This window comes from Lathyrus oleraceus, chromosome 7 (genome assembly GCF_024323335.1).
Source record: "Lathyrus oleraceus cultivar Zhongwan6 chromosome 7, CAAS_Psat_ZW6_1.0, whole genome shotgun sequence".
NCBI classification, from domain to species: domain Eukaryota; kingdom Viridiplantae; phylum Streptophyta; class Magnoliopsida; order Fabales; family Fabaceae; genus Lathyrus; species Lathyrus oleraceus.
Window position 1 is genome coordinate 74,337,216 of NC_066585.1, and position 20,730 is coordinate 74,357,945.

Below are 20,730 nucleotides of genomic sequence, written 5' to 3' on the forward strand. Positions count from 1 at the left end.
TAAGACTGTGATCTTTCCTGAGATTGAGGAAGGAAAGAGTTTGTTTCTATCAGCGAGGCAGGTGAATGAGGCAGTAGCAGATGGGGCAGAGTTGTTTATGCTGTTAGCGACTTTGGAGGCTAAAGATAAACTGGTGATTGGCGATCTAGCCGTGGTGTGTGATTTTCCTGATGTGTTTCCTGAAGAAGTGAATGAATTACCGCCAGAGCGTGAAGTTGAGTTCTCGATTGAATTGGTACCTGATACTAGGCCGATATCGATGGCTCCGTACCGTATGTCTGCTGTTGAGTTAACTGAATTGAAGAGTCAGTTGGAAGATCTGTTGGATAAGAAATTTATTCGTCCGAGTGTGTCACCGTGGGGTGCACCAGTGTTATTGGTTAAGAAGAAAGAAGGTACTATGAGGTTGTGTGTGGACTACAGGCAACTGAATAAAGTGACGATCAAGAATCGGTATCCTTTGCCGAGAATTGATGATTTGATGGATCAGTTGGTTGGTGCGAGTGTGTTCAGCAAAATAGATTTGAGATCTGGGTATCATCAGATACGTGTGAAAACTGAGGATATTCAGAAGACTGCTTTCAGAACAAGGTATGGACATTATGAATATTCTGTAATGCCTTTTGGTGTGACTAATGCGCCTGGAGTATTTATGGAGTATATGAATAGGATTTTCCATCCGTACCTAGATCAGTTTGTTGTGGTGTTTATTGATGACATTTTGGTGTATTCGAAATCTGAAGAAGAGCATGCTGAACATTTGAGAGTGGTTTTAGGAGTTCTACGAGAAAAGAAGTTATTTGCTAAACTGTCTAAGTGTGAATTTTGGTTAAAAGAGGTTAGTTTTCTTGGTCATGTGATTTCCAGAGGTGGTGTTGCTGTTGATCCTTCTAAGATAGAAGCGGTATCTAAGTGGGAAGCTCCGAAGTCGGTTTCTGAGATAAGAAGTTTTCTTGGACTTGCAGGTTATTATAGGAAGTTCATTGAAGGATTTTCTAAGTTGGCGTTACCGTTGACGATGTTGACTAGAAAGGGGCAAGCGTTTGTTTGGGACTCGAAATGTGAAGAAGGTTTCCAAGAGTTAAAGAGAAGGTTAACTACTACTCCTATTTTGATATTACCAAGTCCGTCAGAACTATTTGAGGTTTTCTGTGATGCTTCATTGTTGGGTTTGGGTGGTGTGTTGATGCAGAATAAGCAGGTTATAGCTTATGCTTCGAGACAACTGAGGGTTCATGAGAGGAACTATCCGACGCACGATTTAGAGTTGGCAGCCGTGGTATTTGTTCTGAAGTTATGGAGACATTACTTGTACGGGTCAAGATTTGAGGTTTTCAGTGACCATAAAAGTTTAAAGTATTTGTTTGATCAGAAAGAGCTGAATATGAGACAGAGGAGATGGTTAGAGTTTCTGAAGGATTATGACTTTGGTTTGAATTACCATCCGGGTAAAGCAAACGTAGTGGCTGATGCATTGAGTCGGAAATCATTGCATATGTCTATGTTAATGGTTAAGGAATTGGATTTAATTGAGCAGTTTAGAGACTTGAGTTTGGGGTGTGAGAGTACCCACAATAGTGTTAAGTTGGGAATGTTGAAGTTAACGAGTGGTATTCTGAATGAGATTAGAGAGAGTCAGAAATCCGATGTGCTTTTGGTTGATAAGTTGACTTTAGTGAATCAAGGTCAAGGTGGTGAATTCAGAGTTGATGAGAATGGTGTTTTGAAATTTGGTAATCGGGTGTGTATTCCGGATGTTACCGAACTTAAGAAGAGTATCCTGGAGGAAGGACATCGTAGTGGCTTAAGTATTCATCCTGGAGCTACGAAGATGTATCATGATTTGAAAAAGTTATTTTGGTGGCCGGGAATGAAAAGAGAAATTGCGAGTTTTGTTTATTCTTGTTTGACTTGTCAGAAGTCGAAGATTGAGCATCAGAAGCCGTCTGGGCTAATGCAACCGTTGGTTATTCCAGAGTGGAAGTGGGATAGTATCAGTATGGATTTTGTTTCTGGGTTACCAAGGACAAATAAGAATTTTGAAGCCATTTGGGTGATTGTTGATAGATTGACGAAATCGGCTCATTTCATTCCGATCAGAATGGATTATCCGTTAGAGAGATTAGCTGAGTTGTATATTGAGAAGATTGTAAGTTTGCATGGTATTCCGTCGAGTATTGTTTCGGACAGAGATCCTAGATTTACATCGAAGTTCTGGGAAGGTTTGCAGAGGGCTTTGGGAACTAAGTTGAGATTGAGTTCTGCATATCATTCGCAGACTGATGGTCAGACTGAGAGGACGATTCAGTCACTGGAGGATCTTTTGAGGGCTTGTGTTTTGGAAAAGGGAGGTGCTTGGGATTGTTATTTACCTTTGATTGAGTTTACCTACAACAATAGTTTTCATTCGAGCATTGGTATGGCACCATTTGAAGCTTTGTATGGTAGGAGATGTCGGACGCCTTTATGTTGGTATGAGTCCGGTGAGAGTGCTGTGGTTGGACCGGAGATTGTTCAACAGACTACGGAAAAGATTAAGATGATTCAGGAGAAGATGAGGATTGCTCAGAGTCGTCAGAAGAGTTATCACGACAAGAGGAGAAAGTCATTTGAGTTTCAAGAGGGAGATCATGTGTTTCTTCGTGTTACTCCGATAACTGGGGTTGGTCGAGCTTTGAAGTCGAAGAAGTTGACACCTCGATTTATTGGTCCTTATCAGATTTTGGAGAGGATAGGGGAAGTAGCCTATCGTATCGCTTTACCGCCGTCACTTGCAAATTTACATGAGGTTTTTCATGTGTCTCAGTTGAGGAGGTACATTCCTGATCCGTCGCATGTGGTCCAAGTATATGATGTACAGGTGAGAGATAACCTGACTGTTGAAACATCACCTATGAGGATCGAGGATCGAGAGTTGAAGCAGTTGCGGGGTAAAGAGATTGCTTTGGTAAAGGTAGCTTGGGGCGGACCAGCAGGTGGCAATGTGACTTGGGAACTTGAGAGTCAGATGAAGGAGTCTTATCCTGAGTTATTCACTTGAGGTATGTTTTCGAGGACGAAAACTCTTTTAGTGGGGGAGAGTTGTAACACCCCGATAAAATAAGATAATTATTTAAATTGAGTTAATAATATATTTATTAATTTAATTAAATAATTGGAATTATTATTATTATTGGAATAATAATTATTGGAATAATAATTATTGGAATATTATTGGGATTATTATTATTGGATTATTTTTATTGTTATTATTGGAATAAAAGTAGAAATCAGTAAATAGGTTCCATTTGGTAAAAAGGGTTATTTTCACGTGAAAAGGGAAAAGAGACAGAAAAGTGGAAAAGGGCAAAGAAAGCCAGAGAACAAGGGTCGAAGGAAGGAAAAGCTTGAAGCTTAAAGATTCGCCGGATTAACTCAGGTAAGGGGGGTTTATCGTCGATTAATGGGTATTATGGGATAATATGTCATGGGTAGTGATAAACCATTAATTTACCTCTGATTGGAATAATTATGCTGAAAATTGTGAACTTTTGGGATGAACGAATCTGGATTAAAATTGAAGGAAATTCGTAGGAATTAGATGCAATAGTGTTAGAAATTGTGAGATCGAATAGGTTATGATTCGTGTTAGATGATATGAACGATTATTGTGAAAAATTGGACCGTGGAAGGTTGAATTGGATAGATCTCGTAGCAGAGAAAGCCATAGCAGATCTGGAAGTCTGGTTTCTGGTCATACGCGTATGGCACTAGGCAATACGCGTATGAGATGGCATGGTACGCGTATGGCACTAGGCAATACGCGTATGGATGAGGAAGATGATGTTTTGAACGTAGTTTGGTCTCTGTTGGTACGCGTATGGGGAAGTGGTACGCGTAGCATACGCGTATGAGATGGTGTTACGCGTATGGGATTTGGCTGAGGAATGGGCCATACGCGTATGGGACTAGGCAGTACGCGTATGGGCAGACTTGTGATTTTCCTGAGCTGTTGTTGTGCAGTTTTTAGCTGTTCAGCCGAGTAATGTGATTTAGCTGATGTATGATATATTAGGGATCATTTCCCGTTGTTGTGAGTAGTATAGGTATTAGTAGAGTGTGCTAATACTGTGGTTGTTATTTGGCATGATATGATATGCTTATGTGATAAAATACTGATGATGTGTGATGGTATGCATGATGCTGTGAATGTATCAGTTATGTGTGCATTTGTGAATAGACTGTTTTATGGCTTAGAGTGTGAGCATATATCTATTCTTGAATTGTTGTTGATGATGTAGCATTGCTAGGTGATTAGCATGCATGTTGTGGCCTTTATGGTGGTAGCTAATTCCCATGGTGAGGAATTAGTGATGAGTTAGTGTGAATTGTTGTTGATGTTTGCATGCTAGGTGATTTAGCGTGCATAGCATGGCCCTTGGGGTGGTAGCTAATTCCCATGGTGAGGAATTAGTGATGTGAGTCACTAGGTCTCAAATGAGTGGGACTAGTGAGCTTGGTAGCCGTACCTGGATTTGGTCGGTGAAGTTGAACTATATGTTCACGAATAGTCGGTACCGCATGCATGGAGTCTCATTGCATTTGTATTGTATGGCGTATAATATGAATGGATGTATTCCAATATTATACGTGTGTTTTGTGGTTGAGTTGAGTATGATTTTAGTTGATGTTGCCGCTGCTGAATGTATGATCTGATTAGGGTGATGAATGTGTGAAATTACTTGGCATTACATGTTAATTTATAATGCTTATTATATCGATTGAGAAACTCACCCTTACAACTATTTTTCAGGTAACGAGCAGTGATTGAGTAGAAGCTAGTGCTTGGAGTCTAGTGTAGTCTCCTTAGTGGGTCGTGCTCTGATAGATGTAACATCGGGATGGGATGTTTTACCTTATTGAATAATTTTACATGTAACATGTTACATGTTTTACATGATTGATGAGATTTATATCCGTTGCGTTTTATGCAAAAAAATGCTTATGTTTTGAATTAACAAAAGAGCATGACAGTTATATTGTTGAATGGTGTGAAATATTGTGTGACACCCTTAATTGCATATTTACTCTGATTGAGATATTTATTATTTTAATTAAATATTTGGGGGTATTTTAGAAGGGTGTTACATTAGTGGTATCAGAGCATAGTCGGTCGAGTCGAGTCGTAATTATTCTGTTTCCCCTGTACGGGATAGGTGTTGTGTAACCCTATCAGTACTTATTGTTTTAGCTTGTTGGGTTTTCAGAATAGAGATGGCTGGAAGAGGTAGAGATGTTGCTGCAATTGCTGAGGCTCTGGGTATGCTAGCTGGAGTACTTGGAGGAAATCCGAATGTTGTGGGAATGGGAGCTGCTCGTCAACTGAGTGAGTTCCAGAAGAACAATCCTCCAATGTTCAAGGGAGCATACGATCCAGATGGCGCTCAGAAGTGGTTGAAGGAGATCGAGAGGATCTTCCGAGTGACTGAGTGTGCCGATAACCAGAAGGTCAGGTTCGGTACGCATATGCTGTCAGAAGAAGCAGATGACTGGTGGGTTGCTACCCGTACTGAGTTGGAATCTGCTGGGAATGCTGAGATCACTTGGGCTGTGTTCAGAGAGAGATTCCTGAGGAAGTATTTTCCAGAGGATGTCAGAGGAAAGAAAGAGATAGAATTCTTGGAATTGAAACAGGGTAACAAGTCTGTTACTGAGTATGCTGCTAAGTTCACAGAGCTGTCAAAGTATTATACTCCCTATAACGAGGCTACTGGGGAATTTTCGAAATGTGTGAAGTTTGAGAACGGGTTACGTCCCGAGATTAAGCAGGCTATTGGGTATCAGCGGATTAGAGTGTTTTCTGATTTGGTTGACTGTTGCAGGATTTTTGAACAGGATTCCAAGGCTAGAGCAGAGAGCTATCAGCAGAGGGTTGATAGGAAAGGCAAGAATCAGAATGATCGTGGGAAACCGTATGCAGTTGGCAAAGGTTTCCAGAGACAAAGTGGGATGAAGAGGCCTAGTGGGGGAGACTCCAGTGCCCCTGCTAAGTGTTACAGATGTGGTCAGGCTGGACATCGTTTCCATGAGTGTACCAGTAATGAGAAGAAGTGTTTTAAGTGTGGCAAAGGTGGTCACTTGGCTGCAGAGTGCCGGTTGAAGACTGTGACTTGTTTCAACTGTGGAGAGGTGGGTCATATCAGTCCACAGTGTCCTAAGCCGAAGAGAGAGAACCAGTCGGGAGGCAAGGTCTTTGCTTTATCGGGTTCTGAGACTTTTGCAGACGATCGTTTGATCCGAGGTACGTGTTATATTAATGGCTTTCCTCTTGTAGCTATTATTGACACAGGTGCGACTCATTGCTTTATATCTTTGGATTGTGCTGTGAAACTTAAGTTAGAGATATCTGAGATGCATGGAAGTATGGTGATTGATACTCCTGCGAAGGGTTCAGTGACTACTACTTCAGTTTGTTTGAATTGTCCTTTGAGTATTTTTGGTAGAGCTTTGGGATGGACCTTGTGTGTCTTCCACTAGTGCAGATCGATGTTATCTTGGGTATGAACTGGTTGGTGTTTAACCGAGTTTCTATCAACTGTTTTGATAAGACTGTGATCTTTCCTGAGATTGAGGAAGGAAAGAGTTTGTTTCTATCAGCGAGGCAGGTGAATGAGGCAGTAGCAGATGGGGCAGAGTTGTTTATGCTGTTAGCGACTTTGGAGGCTAAAGATAAACTGGTGATTGGCGATCTAGCCGTGGTGTGTGATTTTCCTGATGTGTTTCCTGAAGAAGTGAATGAATTACCGCCAGAGCGTGAAGTTGAGTTCTCGATTGAATTGGTACCTGGTACTAGGCCGATATCGATGGCTCCGTACCGTATGTCTGCTGTTGAGTTAACTGAATTGAAGAGTCAGTTGGAAGATCTGTTGGATAAGAAATTTATTCGTCCGAGTGTGTCACCGTGGGGTGCACCAGTGTTATTGGTTAAGAAGAAAGAAGGTACTATGAGGTTGTGTGTGGACTACAGGCAACTGAATAAAGTGACGATCAAGAATCGGTATCCTTTGCCGAGGATTGATGATTTGATGGATCAGTTGGTTGGTGCGAGTGTGTTCAGCAAAATAGATTTGAGATCTGGGTATCATCAGATACGTGTGAAAACTGAGGATATTCAGAAGACTGCTTTCAGAACAAGGTATGGACATTATGAATATTCTGTAATGCCTTTTGGTGTGACTAATGCGCCTGGAGTATTTATGGAGTATATGAATAGGATTTTCCATCCGTACCTAGATCAGTTTGTTGTGGTGTTTATTGATGACATTTTGGTGTATTCGAAATCTGAAGAAGAGCATGCTGAACATTTGAGAGTGGTTTTAGGAGTTCTACGAGAAAAGAAGTTATTTGCTAAACTGTCTAAGTGTGAATTTTGGTTAAAAGAGGTTAGTTTTCTTGGTCATGTGATTTCCAGAGGTGGTGTTGCTGTTGATCCTTCTAAGATAGAAGCGGTATCTAAGTGGGAAGCTCCGAAGTCGGTTTCTGAGATAAGAAGTTTTCTTGGACTTGCAGGTTATTATAGGAAGTTCATTGAAGGATTTTCTAAGTTGGCGTTACCGTTGACGATGTTGACTAGAAAGGGGCAAGCGTTTGTTTGGGACTCGAAATGTGAAGAAGGTTTCCAAGAGTTAAAGAGAAGGTTAACTACTACTCCTATTTTGATATTACCAAGTCCGTCAGAACTATTTGAGGTTTTCTGTGATGCTTCATTGTTGGGTTTGGGTGGTGTGTTGATGCAGAATAAGCAGGTTATAGCTTATGCTTCGAGACAACTGAGGGTTCATGAGAGGAACTATCCGACGCACGATTTAGAGTTGGCAGCCGTGGTATTTGTTCTGAAGTTATGGAGACATTACTTGTACGGGTCAAGATTTGAGGTTTTCAGTGACCATAAAAGTTTAAAGTATTTGTTTGATCAGAAAGAGCTGAATATGAGACAGAGGAGATGGTTAGAGTTTCTGAAGGATTATGACTTTGGTTTGAATTACCATCCGGGTAAAGCAAACGTAGTGGCTGATGCATTGAGTCGGAAATCATTGCATATGTCTATGTTAATGGTTAAGGAATTGGATTTAATTGAGCAGTTTAGAGACTTGAGTTTGGGGTGTGAGAGTACCCACAATAGTGTTAAGTTGGGAATGTTGAAGTTAACGAGTGGTATTCTGAATGAGATTAGAGAGAGTCAGAAATCCGATGTGCTTTTGGTTGATAAGTTGACTTTAGTGAATCAAGGTCAAGGTGGTGAATTCAGAGTTGATGAGAATGGTGTTTTGAAATTTGGTAATCGGGTGTGTATTCCGGATGTTACCGAACTTAAGAAGAGTATCCTGGAGGAAGGACATCGTAGTGGCTTAAGTATTCATCCTGGAGCTACGAAGATGTATCATGATTTGAAAAAGTTATTTTGGTGGCCGGGAATGAAAAGAGAAATTGCGAGTTTTGTTTATTCTTGTTTGACTTGTCAGAAGTCGAAGATTGAGCATCAGAAGCCGTCTGGGCTAATGCAACCGTTGGTTATTCCAGAGTGGAAGTGGGATAGTATCAGTATGGATTTTGTTTCTGGGTTACCAAGGACAAATAAGAATTTTGAAGCCATTTGGGTGATTGTTGATAGATTGACGAAATCGGCTCATTTCATTCCGATCAGAATGGATTATCCGTTAGAGAGATTAGCTGAGTTGTATATTGAGAAGATTGTAAGTTTGCATGGTATTCCGTCGAGTATTGTTTCGGACAGAGATCCTAGATTTACATCGAAGTTCTGGGAAGGTTTGCAGAGGGCTTTGGGAACTAAGTTGAGATTGAGTTCTGCATATCATTCGCAGACTGATGGTCAGACTGAGAGGACGATTCAGTCACTGGAGGATCTTTTGAGGGCTTGTGTTTTGGAAAAGGGAGGTGCTTGGGATTGTTATTTACCTTTGATTGAGTTTACCTACAACAATAGTTTTCATTCGAGCATTGGTATGGCACCATTTGAAGCTTTGTATGGTAGGAGATGTCGGACGCCTTTATGTTGGTATGAGTCCGGTGAGAGTGCTGTGGTTGGACCGGAGATTGTTCAACAGACTACGGAAAAGATTAAGATGATTCAGGAGAAGATGAGGATTGCTCAGAGTCGTCAGAAGAGTTATCACGACAAGAGGAGAAAGTCATTTGAGTTTCAAGAGGGAGATCATGTGTTTCTTCGTGTTACTCCGATAACTGGGGTTGGTCGAGCTTTGAAGTCGAAGAAGTTGACACCTCGATTTATTGGTCCTTATCAGATTTTGGAGAGGATAGGGGAAGTAGCCTATCGTATCGCTTTACCGCCGTCACTTGCAAATTTACATGAGGTTTTTCATGTGTCTCAGTTGAGGAGGTACATTCCTGATCCGTCGCATGTGGTCCAAGTAGATGATGTACAGGTGAGAGATAACCTGACTGTTGAAACATCACCTATGAGGATCGAGGATCGAGAGTTGAAGCAGTTGCGGGGTAAAGAGATTGCTTTGGTAAAGGTAGCTTGGGGCGGACCAGCAGGTGGCAATGTGACTTGGGAACTTGAGAGTCAGATGAAGGAGTCTTATCCTGAGTTATTCACTTGAGGTATGTTTTCGAGGACGAAAACTCTTTTAGTGGGGGAGAGTTGTAACACCCCGATAAAATAAGATAATTATTTAAATTGAGTTAATAATATATTTATTAATTTAATTAAATAATTGGAATTATTATTATTATTGGAATAATAATTATTGGAATAATAATTATTGGAATATTATTGGGATTATTATTATTGGATTATTTTTATTGTTATTATTGGAATAAAAGTAGAAATCAGTAAATAGGTTCCATTTGGTAAAAAGGGTTATTTTCACGTGAAAAGGGAAAAGAGACAGAAAAGTGGAAAAGGGCAAAGAAAGCCAGAGAACAAGGGTCGAAGGAAGGAAAAGCTTGAAGCTTAAAGATTCGCCGGATTAACTCAGGTAAGGGGGGTTTATCGTCGATTAATGGGTATTATGGGATAATATGTCATGGGTAGTGATAAACCATTAATTTACCTCTGATTGGAATAATTATGCTGAAAATTGTGAACTTTTGGGATGAACGAATCTGGATTAAAATTGAAGGAAATTCGTAGGAATTAGATGCAATAGTGTTAGAAATTGTGAGATCGAATAGGTTATGATTCGTGTTAGATGATATGAACGATTATTGTGAAAAATTGGACTGTGGAAGGTTGAATTGGATAGATCTCGTAGCAGAGAAAGCCATAGCAGATCTGGAAGTCTGGTTTCTGGTCATACGCGTATGGCACTAGGCAATACGCGTATGAGATGGCATGGTACGCGTATGGCACTAGGCAATACGCGTATGGATGAGGAAGATGATGTTTTGAACGTAGTTTGGTCTCTGTTGGTACGCGTATGGGGAAGTGGTACGCGTAGCATACGCGTATGAGATGGTGTTACGCGTATGGGATTTGGCTGAGGAATGGGCCATACGCGTATGGGACTAGGCAGTACGCGTATGGGCAGACTTGTGATTTTCCTGAGCTGTTGTTGTGCAGTTTTTAGCTGTTCAGCCGAGTAATGTGATTTAGCTGATGTATGATATATTAGGGATCATTTCCCGTTGTTGTGAGTAGTATAGGTATTAGTAGAGTGTGCTAATACTGTGGTTGTTATTTGGCATGATATGATATGCTTATGTGATAAAATACTGATGATGTGTGATGGTATGCATGATGCTGTGAATGTATCAGTTATGTGTGCATTTGTGAATAGACTGTTTTATGGCTTAGAGTGTGAGCATATATCTATTCTTGAATTGTTGTTGATGATGTAGCATTGCTAGGTGATTAGCATGCATGTTGTGGCCTTTATGGTGGTAGCTAATTCCCATGGTGAGGAATTAGTGATGAGTTAGTGTGAATTGTTGTTGATGTTTGCATGCTAGGTGATTTAGCGTGCATAGCATGGCCCTTGGGGTGGTAGCTAATTCCCATGGTGAGGAATTAGTGATGTGAGTCACTAGGTCTCAAATGAGTGGGACTAGTGAGCTTGGTAGCCGTACCTGGATTTGGTCGGTGAAGTTGAACTATATGTTCACGAATAGTCGGTACCGCATGCATGGAGTCTCATTGCATTTGTATTGTATGGCGTATAATATGAATGGATGTATTCCAATATTATACGTGTGTTTTGTGGTTGAGTTGAGTATGATTTTAGTTGATGTTGCCGCTGCTGAATGTATGATCTGATTAGGGTGATGAATGTGTGAAATTACTTGGCATTACATGTTAATTTATAATGCTTATTATATCGATTGAGAAACTCACCCTTACAACTATTTTTCAGGTAACGAGCAGTGATTGAGTAGAAGCTAGTGCTTGGAGTCTAGTGTAGTCTCCTTAGTGGGTCGTGCTCTGATAGATGTAACATCGGGATGGGATGTTTTACCTTATTGAATAATTTTACATGTAACATGTTACATGTTTTACATGATTGATGAGATTTATATCCGTTGCGTTTTATGCAAAAAAATGCTTATGTTTTGAATTAACAAAAGAGCATGACAGTTATATTGTTGAATGGTGTGAAATATTGTGTGACACCCTTAATTGCATATTTACTCTGATTGAGATATTTATTATTTTAATTAAATATTTGGGGGTATTTTAGAAGGGTGTTACATTAGTGGTATCAGAGCATAGTCGGTCGAGTCGAGTCGTAATTATTCTGTTTCCCCTGTACGGGATAGGTGTTGTGTAACCCTATCAGTACTTATTGTTTTAGCTTGTTGGGTTTTCAGAATAGAGATGGCTGGAAGAGGTAGAGATGTTGCTGCAATTGCTGAGGCTCTGGGTATGCTAGCTGGAGTACTTGGAGGAAATCCGAATGTTGTGGGAATGGGAGCTGCTCGTCAACTGAGTGAGTTCCAGAAGAACAATCCTCCAATGTTCAAGGGAGCATACGATCCAGATGGCGCTCAGAAGTGGTTGAAGGAGATCGAGAGGATCTTCCGAGTGACTGAGTGTGCCGATAACCAGAAGGTCAGGTTCGGTACGCATATGCTGTCAGAAGAAGCAGATGACTGGTGGGTTGCTACCCGTACTGAGTTGGAATCTGCTGGGAATGCTGAGATCACTTGGGCTGTGTTCAGAGAGAGATTCCTGAGGAAGTATTTTCCAGAGGATGTCAGAGGAAAGAAAGAGATAGAATTCTTGGAATTGAAACAGGGTAACAAGTCTGTTACTGAGTATGCTGCTAAGTTCACAGAGCTGTCAAAGTATTATACTCCCTATAACGAGGCTACTGGGGAATTTTCGAAATGTGTGAAGTTTGAGAACGGGTTACGTCCCGAGATTAAGCAGGCTATTGGGTATCAGCGGATTAGAGTGTTTTCTGATTTGGTTGACTGTTGCAGGATTTTTGAACAGGATTCCAAGGCTAGAGCAGAGAGCTATCAGCAGAGGGTTGATAGGAAAGGCAAGAATCAGAATGATCGTGGGAAACCGTATGCAGTTGGCAAAGGTTTCCAGAGACAAAGTGGGATGAAGAGGCCTAGTGGGGGAGACTCCAGTGCCCCTGCTAAGTGTTACAGATGTGGTCAGGCTGGACATCGTTTCCATGAGTGTACCAGTAATGAGAAGAAGTGTTTTAAGTGTGGCAAAGGTGGTCACTTGGCTGTAGAGTGCCGGTTGAAGACTGTGACTTGTTTCAACTGTGGAGAGGTGGGTCATATCAGTCCACAGTGTCCTAAGCCGAAGAGAGAGAACCAGTCGGGAGGCAAGGTCTTTGCTTTATCGGGTTCTGAGACTTTTGCAGACGATCGTTTGATCCGAGGTACGTGTTATATTAATGGCTTTCCTCTTGTAGCTATTATTGACACAGGTGCGACTCATTGCTTTATATCTTTGGATTGTGCTGTGAAACTTAAGTTAGAGATATCTGAGATGCATGGAAGTATGGTGATTGATACTCCTGCGAAGGGTTCAGTGACTACTACTTCAGTTTGTTTGAATTGTCCTTTGAGTATTTTTGGTAGAAGCTTTGGGATGGACCTTGTGTGTCTTCCACTAGTGCAGATCGATGTTATCTTGGGTATGAACTGGTTGGTGTTTAACCGAGTTTCTATCAACTGTTTTGATAAGACTGTGATCTTTCCTGAGATTGAGGAAGGAAAGAGTTTGTTTCTATCAGCGAGGCAGGTGAATGAGGCAGTAGCAGATGGGGCAGAGTTGTTTATGCTGTTAGCGACTTTGGAGGCTAAAGATAAACTGGTGATTGGCGATCTAGCCGTGGTGTGTGATTTTCCTGATGTGTTTCCTGAAGAAGTGAATGAATTACCGCCAGAGCGTGAAGTTGAGTTCTCGATTGAATTGGTACCTGATACTAGGCCGATATCGATGGCTCCGTACCGTATGTCTGCTGTTGAGTTAACTGAATTGAAGAGTCAGTTGGAAGATCTGTTGGATAAGAAATTTATTCGTCCGAGTGTGTCACCGTGGGGTGCACCAGTGTTATTGGTTAAGAAGAAAGAAGGTACTATGAGGTTGTGTGTGGACTACAGGCAACTGAATAAAGTGACGATCAAGAATCGGTATCCTTTGCCGAGAATTGATGATCTGATGGATCAGTTGGTTGGTGCGAGTGTGTTCAGCAAAATAGATTTGAGATCTGGGTATCATCAGATACGTGTGAAAACTGAGGATATTCAGAAGACTGCTTTCAGAACAAGGTATGGACATTATGAATATTCTGTAATGCCTTTTGGTGTGACTAATGCGCCTGGAGTATTTATGGAGTATATGAATAGGATTTTCCATCCGTACCTAGATCAGTTTGTTGTGGTGTTTATTGATGACATTTTGGTGTATTCGAAATCTGAAGAAGAGCATGCTGAACATTTGAGAGTGGTTTTAGGAGTTCTACGAGAAAAGAAGTTATTTGCTAAACTGTCTAAGTGTGAATTTTGGTTAAAAGAGGTTAGTTTTCTTGGTCATGTGATTTCCAGAGGTGGTGTTGCTGTTGATCCTTCTAAGATAGAAGCGGTATCTAAGTGGGAAGCTCCGAAGTCGGTTTCTGAGATAAGAAGTTTTCTTGGACTTGCAGGTTATTATAGGAAGTTCATTGAAGGATTTTCTAAGTTGGCGTTACCGTTGACGATGTTGACTAGAAAGGGGCAAGCGTTTGTTTGGGACTCGAAATGTGAAGAAGGTTTCCAAGAGTTAAAGAGAAGGTTAACTACTACTCCTATTTTGATATTACCAAGTCCGTCAGAACTATTTGAGGTTTTCTGTGATGCTTCATTGTTGGGTTTGGGTGGTGTGTTAATGCAGAATAAGCAGGTTATAGCTTATGCTTCGAGACAACTGAGGGTTCATGAGAGGAACTATCCGACGCACGATTTAGAGTTGGCAGCCGTGGTATTTGTTCTGAAGTTATGGAGACATTACTTGTACGGGTCAAGATTTGAGGTTTTCAGTGACCATAAAAGTTTAAAGTATTTGTTTGATCAGAAAGAGCTGAATATGAGACAGAGGAGATGGTTAGAGTTTCTGAAGGATTATGACTTTGGTTTGAATTACCATCCGGGTAAAGCAAACGTAGTGGCTGATGCATTGAGTCGGAAATCATTGCATATGTCTATGTTAATGGTTAAGGAATTGGATTTAATTGAGCAGTTTAGAGACTTGAGTTTGGGGTGTGAGAGTACCCACAATAGTGTTAAGTTGGGAATGTTGAAGTTAACGAGTGGTATTCTGAATGAGATTAGAGAGAGTCAGAAATCCGATGTGCTTTTGGTTGATAAGTTGACTTTAGTGAATCAAGGTCAAGGTGGTGAATTCAGAGTTGATGAGAATGGTGTTTTGAAATTTGGTAATCGGGTGTGTATTCCGGATGTTACCGAACTTAAGAAGAGTATCCTGGAGGAAGGACATCGTAGTGGCTTAAGTATTCATCCTGGAGCTACGAAGATGTATCATGATTTGAAAAAGTTATTTTGGTGGCCGGGAATGAAAAGAGAAATTGCGAGTTTTGTTTATTCTTGTTTGACTTGTCAGAAGTCGAAGATTGAGCATCAGAAGCCGTCTGGGCTAATGCAACCGTTGGTTATTCCAGAGTGGAAGTGGGATAGTATCAGTATGGATTTTGTTTCTGGGTTACCAAGGACAAATAAGAATTTTGAAGCCATTTGGGTGATTGTTGATAGATTGACGAAATCGGCTCATTTCATTCCGATCAGAATGGATTATCTGTTAGAGAGATTAGCTGAGTTGTATATTGAGAAGATTGTAAGTTTGCATGGTATTCCGTCGAGTATTGTTTCGGACAGAGATCCTAGATTTACATCGAAGTTCTGGGAAGGTTTGCAGAGGGCTTTGGGAACTAAGTTGAGATTGAGTTCTGCATATCATTCGCAGACTGATGGTCAGACTGAGAGGACGATTCAGTCACTGGAGGATCTTTTGAGGGCTTGTGTTTTGGAAAAGGGAGGTGCTTGGGATTGTTATTTACCTTTGATTGAGTTTACCTACAACAATAGTTTTCATTCGAGCATTGGTATGGCACCATTTGAAGCTTTGTATGGTAGGAGATGTCGGACGCCTTTATGTTGGTATGAGTCCGGTGAGAGTGCTGTGGTTGGACCGGAGATTGTTCAACAGACTACGGAAAAGATTAAGATGATTCAGGAGAAGATGAGGATTGCTCAGAGTCGTCAGAAGAGTTATCACGACAAGAGGAGAAAGTCATTTGAGTTTCAAGAGGGAGATCATGTGTTTCTTCGTGTTACTCCGATAACTGGGGTTGGTCGAGCTTTGAAGTCGAAGAAGTTGACACCTCGATTTATTGGTCCTTATCAGATTTTGGAGAGGATAGGGGAAGTAGCCTATCGTATCGCTTTACCGCCGTCACTTGCAAATTTACATGAGGTTTTTCATGTGTCTCAGTTGAGGAGGTACATTCCTGATCCGTCGCATGTGGTCCGAGTATATGATGTACAGGTGAGAGATAACCTGACTGTTGAAACATCACCTATGAGGATCGAGGATCGAGAGTTGAAGCAGTTGCGGGGTAAAGAGATTGCTTTGGTAAAGGTAGCTTGGGGCGGACCAGCAGGTGGCAATGTGACTTGGGAACTTGAGAGTCAGATGAAGGAGTCTTATCCTGAGTTATTCACTTGAGGTATGTTTTCGAGGACGAAAACTCTTTTAGTGGGGGAGAGTTGTAACACCCCGATAAAATAAGATAATTATTTAAATTGAGTTAATAATATATTTATTAATTTAATTAAATAATTGGAATTATTATTATTATTGGAATAATAATTATTGGAATATTATTGGGATTATTATTATTGGATTATTTTTATTGTTATTATTGGAATAAAAGTAGAAATCAGTAAATAGGTTCCATTTGGTAAAAAGGGTTATTTTCACGTGAAAAGGGAAAAGAGACAGAAAAGTGGAAAAGGGCAAAGAAAGCCAGAGAACAAGGGTCGAAGGAAGGAAAAGCTTGAAGCTTAAAGATTCGCCGGATTAACTCAGGTAAGGGGGGTTTATCGTCGATTAATGGGTATTATGGGATAATATGTCATGGGTAGTGATAAACCATTGATTTACCTCTGATTGGAATAATTATGCTGAAAATTGTGAACTTTTGGGATGAACGAATCTGGATTAAAATTGAAGGAAATTCGTAGGAATTAGATGCAATAGTGTTAGAAATTGTGAGATCGAATAGGTTATGATTCGTGTTAGATGATATGAACGATTATTGTGAAAAATTGGACTGTGGAAGGTTGAATTGGATAGATCTCGTAGCAGAGAAAGCCATAGCAGATCTGGAAGTCTGGTTTCTGGTCATACGCGTATGGCACTAGGCAATACGCGTATGAGATGGCATGGTACGCGTATGGCACTAGACAATACGCGTATGGATGAGGAAGATGAGGTTTTGAACGTAGTTTGGTCTCTGTTGGTACGCGTATGGGGAAGTGGTACGCGTAGCATACGCGTATGAGATGGTGTTACGCGTATGGGATTTGGCTGAGGAATGGGCCATACGCGTATGGGACTAGGCAGTACGCGTATGGGCAGACTTGTGATTTTCCTGAGTTGTTGTTGTGCAGTTTTTAGCTGTTCAGCCGAGTAATGTGATTTAGCTGATGTATGATATATTAGGGATCATTTCCCGTTGTTGTGAGTAGTATAGGTATTAGTAGAGTGTGCTAATACTGTGGTTGTTATTTGGCATGATATGATATGCTTATGTGATAAAATACTGATGATGTGTGATGGTATGCATGATGCTGTGAATGTATCAGTTATGTATGCATTTGTGAATAGACTGTTTTATGGCTTAGAGTGTGAGCATATATCTATTCTTGAATTGTTGTTGATGATGTAGCATTGCTAGGTGATTAGCATGCATGTTGTGGCCTTTATGGTGGTAGCTAATTCCCATGGTGAGGAATTAGTGATGAGTTAGTGTGAATTGTTGTTGATGTTTGCATGCTAGCTGATTTAGCGTGCATAGCATGGCCCTTGGGGTGGTAGCTAATTCCCATGGTGAGGAATTAGCGATGTGAGTCACTAGGTCTCAAATGAGTGGGACTAGTGAGCTTGGTAGCCGTACCTGGATTTGGTCGGTGAAGTTGAACTATATGTTCACGAATAGTCGGTACCGCATGCATGGAGTCTCATTGCATTTGTATTGTATGGCGTATAATATGAATGGATGTATTCCAATATTATACGTGTGTTTTGTGGTTGAGTTGAGTATGATTTTAGTTGATGTTGCCGCTGCTGAATGTATGATCTGATTAGGGTGATGAATGTGTGAAATTACTTGGCATTACATGTTAATTTATAATGCTTATTATATCGATTGAGAAACTCACCCTTACAACTATTTTTCAGGTAACGAGCAGTGATTGAGTAGAAGCTAGTGCTTGGAGTCTAGTGTAGTCTCCTTAGTGGGTCGTGCTCTGATAGATGTAACATCGGGATGGGATGTTTTACCTTATTGAATAATTTTACATGTAACATGTTACATGTTTTACATGATTGATGAGATTTATATCCGCTGCGTTTTATGCAAAAAAATGCTTATGTTTTGAATTAACAAAAGAGCATGACAGTTATATTGTTGAATGGTGTGAAATATTGTGTGACACCCTTAATTGCATATTTACTCTGATTGAGATATTTATTATTTTAATTAAATATTTGAGGGTATTTTAGAAGGGTGTTACAGTGACAACCCTAATCGCATAAGTCTTTGACAACACAACCCTTGTGCCGTCATTAACCCTAATGCACAACTCTTTGACAACACAACCCTTGTGTCGTCATTAACCCTAATGCACCAATTTCAGACCGTCAAACACATCTCGTTTGTTGATTCAGTATGATTGATCAATACGTCATTGCTTCACCATACTAATGTCAGATCAAGAAGCAAACGACCATTGATCGCTCAAAGGAAAACAACCATTAAGTGTTTGAATGAACGAAACAGATACAGTATGTCATATATACCGTATTTTGCATCAGGATTACTTATATCATATATATAACTTGATCGATCTCAATTTGATTACTCGTTTATTCTTTGATTCATTCTGCCTTTTAATTGTATTAATACATAAAATACAAAAAATAAACAGCTATCAGATGCATGGTTTCGTAAGTGGCTCTGATACCACTGAAGGAGAAGGGCGATCCAAAATGCAGCGGAATTTAAAATTTCTCCTTTAATGATCCTTACAAATGGGCATGATCAGTGATAGAATCGTTACCTCTTGTGGCGATTGTAACCTTTGATGCAGATCTACGAAGCGATCACGAATGTTGAACGATGACAACGCCTCTACTCAGTCCGCACGAACAGATTCCTTCAATCTCAGTGCTAGCTGCTACGAATGAAGGCTTTGAGTGAGAGAGAGAGAGAGAGAGAGAGAGAGAAACGAAATTGCAACTTCTAAATGCTTCAATACAAGGCTTCTATTTATAGAACCACTTGTGTGGGCTTCAAGCTAAAAAGCCCACTTAAGTGTATGTGGCCCATATCTTATAATATGCCAAATTCACTTAAGCGCGTGGTACCTTACCATATTTCGTATTCTACTTAAGTACACCGTACCTTACGATGTTCTACAATTCACTTAAGTGCATCGTACCTTACGGTGTTCCTTAGTTACTCTATCTCTCATCAATCCGTCCTTTGTGTATGACCCTGTAGGTTTTCGCGGCATTGACAATTATATTAAATCACGTATTTAACATAATAAACAGTAAGCGGTATCTAGCAACACAACACTGCTACCCAAGACACGAAAATGTCATGTGATCTGATAAATCCTTCTGTGATAATACTAATGTGCATAATTACCCATTTTGCCCTTATGTCTATATTGAACACAAGGCATAGACCGTGTCATCCTTGTCCAGTTCAATATTGGGCCCATAGACATTTATCCTGTTACGCAGGATGGGAAAATTCCATCTAGGTCACTCATGTCCCTTAGCATGCTTCGTGGAGTACCCATCAACTGTCTTTATGGTCATCCAATTACGGACAATGTTTGATCAGCAATAAGACACTCGACTCTACATCTAGGGTCCATAGTGGTTTCAGGTCGAAGGGTGGTATACACCATTATCACCATGAGAATAACTTATGACACTTTGCATAACATTCTATATAGTATTCTCATAGCGGGTCAATCCAGTATAAATATTACTCTTAATATTCATACCTATGTTTAAGACTTGATAACTCCTTATCCATGATCCATGAGATGTGATCATCAGTCTATAAACATAATAGTCTTCATACTTTAATGTTATCCCACTTCACAATAAATCTCGACTACAGATACTTTAAGAATAATGTCCTTATGTTTAATGTGATCTCATGATTAAGTCATACTTGATACATTAAACGGACTAGCTATTCTAGGGACTTTATTAAACAATCATAATAAAGAAAAAGCCTTTTATTATTAATAAATAATTCGATACAAGTATCAAAAGTATTGGCCTCTAGGGATTACACCAACATACTCTTAATGTCTCCAAAGTGATTCATCCCAAATTTCCCATAGTTATACCTCCTCATGTGCCTCGTACTTCTCAAGAGGCACAACCCTATTTCACTGAGTAGGTTGTTGCATACGTCTAAAGCCTCTCTAATACTGGAAAACTATAGTTGATGATGAAGACCTCCTACCATATGTTATGTGACACTTCTCTAATTAATCTAGCAGCGGCTAGCTAGAGATAAATATTTGCTTCAATTACTGAGTTGATTTAGATGATCTCATATATGAATCAAAATGATTAATCATCTCGTTATTATCACGACTATGATGTCATTCTTAAAAATTAAGTGAATTTATTTTACCCTTATAACTCAAAATTAATGAGTTCACAAGGTTATATGACTTTTTATTATGTCTCATATTAAAGACTGGAAGGTTATTTACTATGAAGATGGAGATCAAATGTGTTCAAGCATGTAACTGATATAACCCTCCCATTAAATTCATTGGTAATGCCTCATCTATAGAAGTTCGGGCGGTATTGAACAACGCCATTTGTTTTTCATTGATTTTTCATTGGCGAGATGAATACATATTACATCAGAGAAAGATTTCCCATGTAGGGTTTAATATGATATGCCCCTCGTAGGATGCGATAAC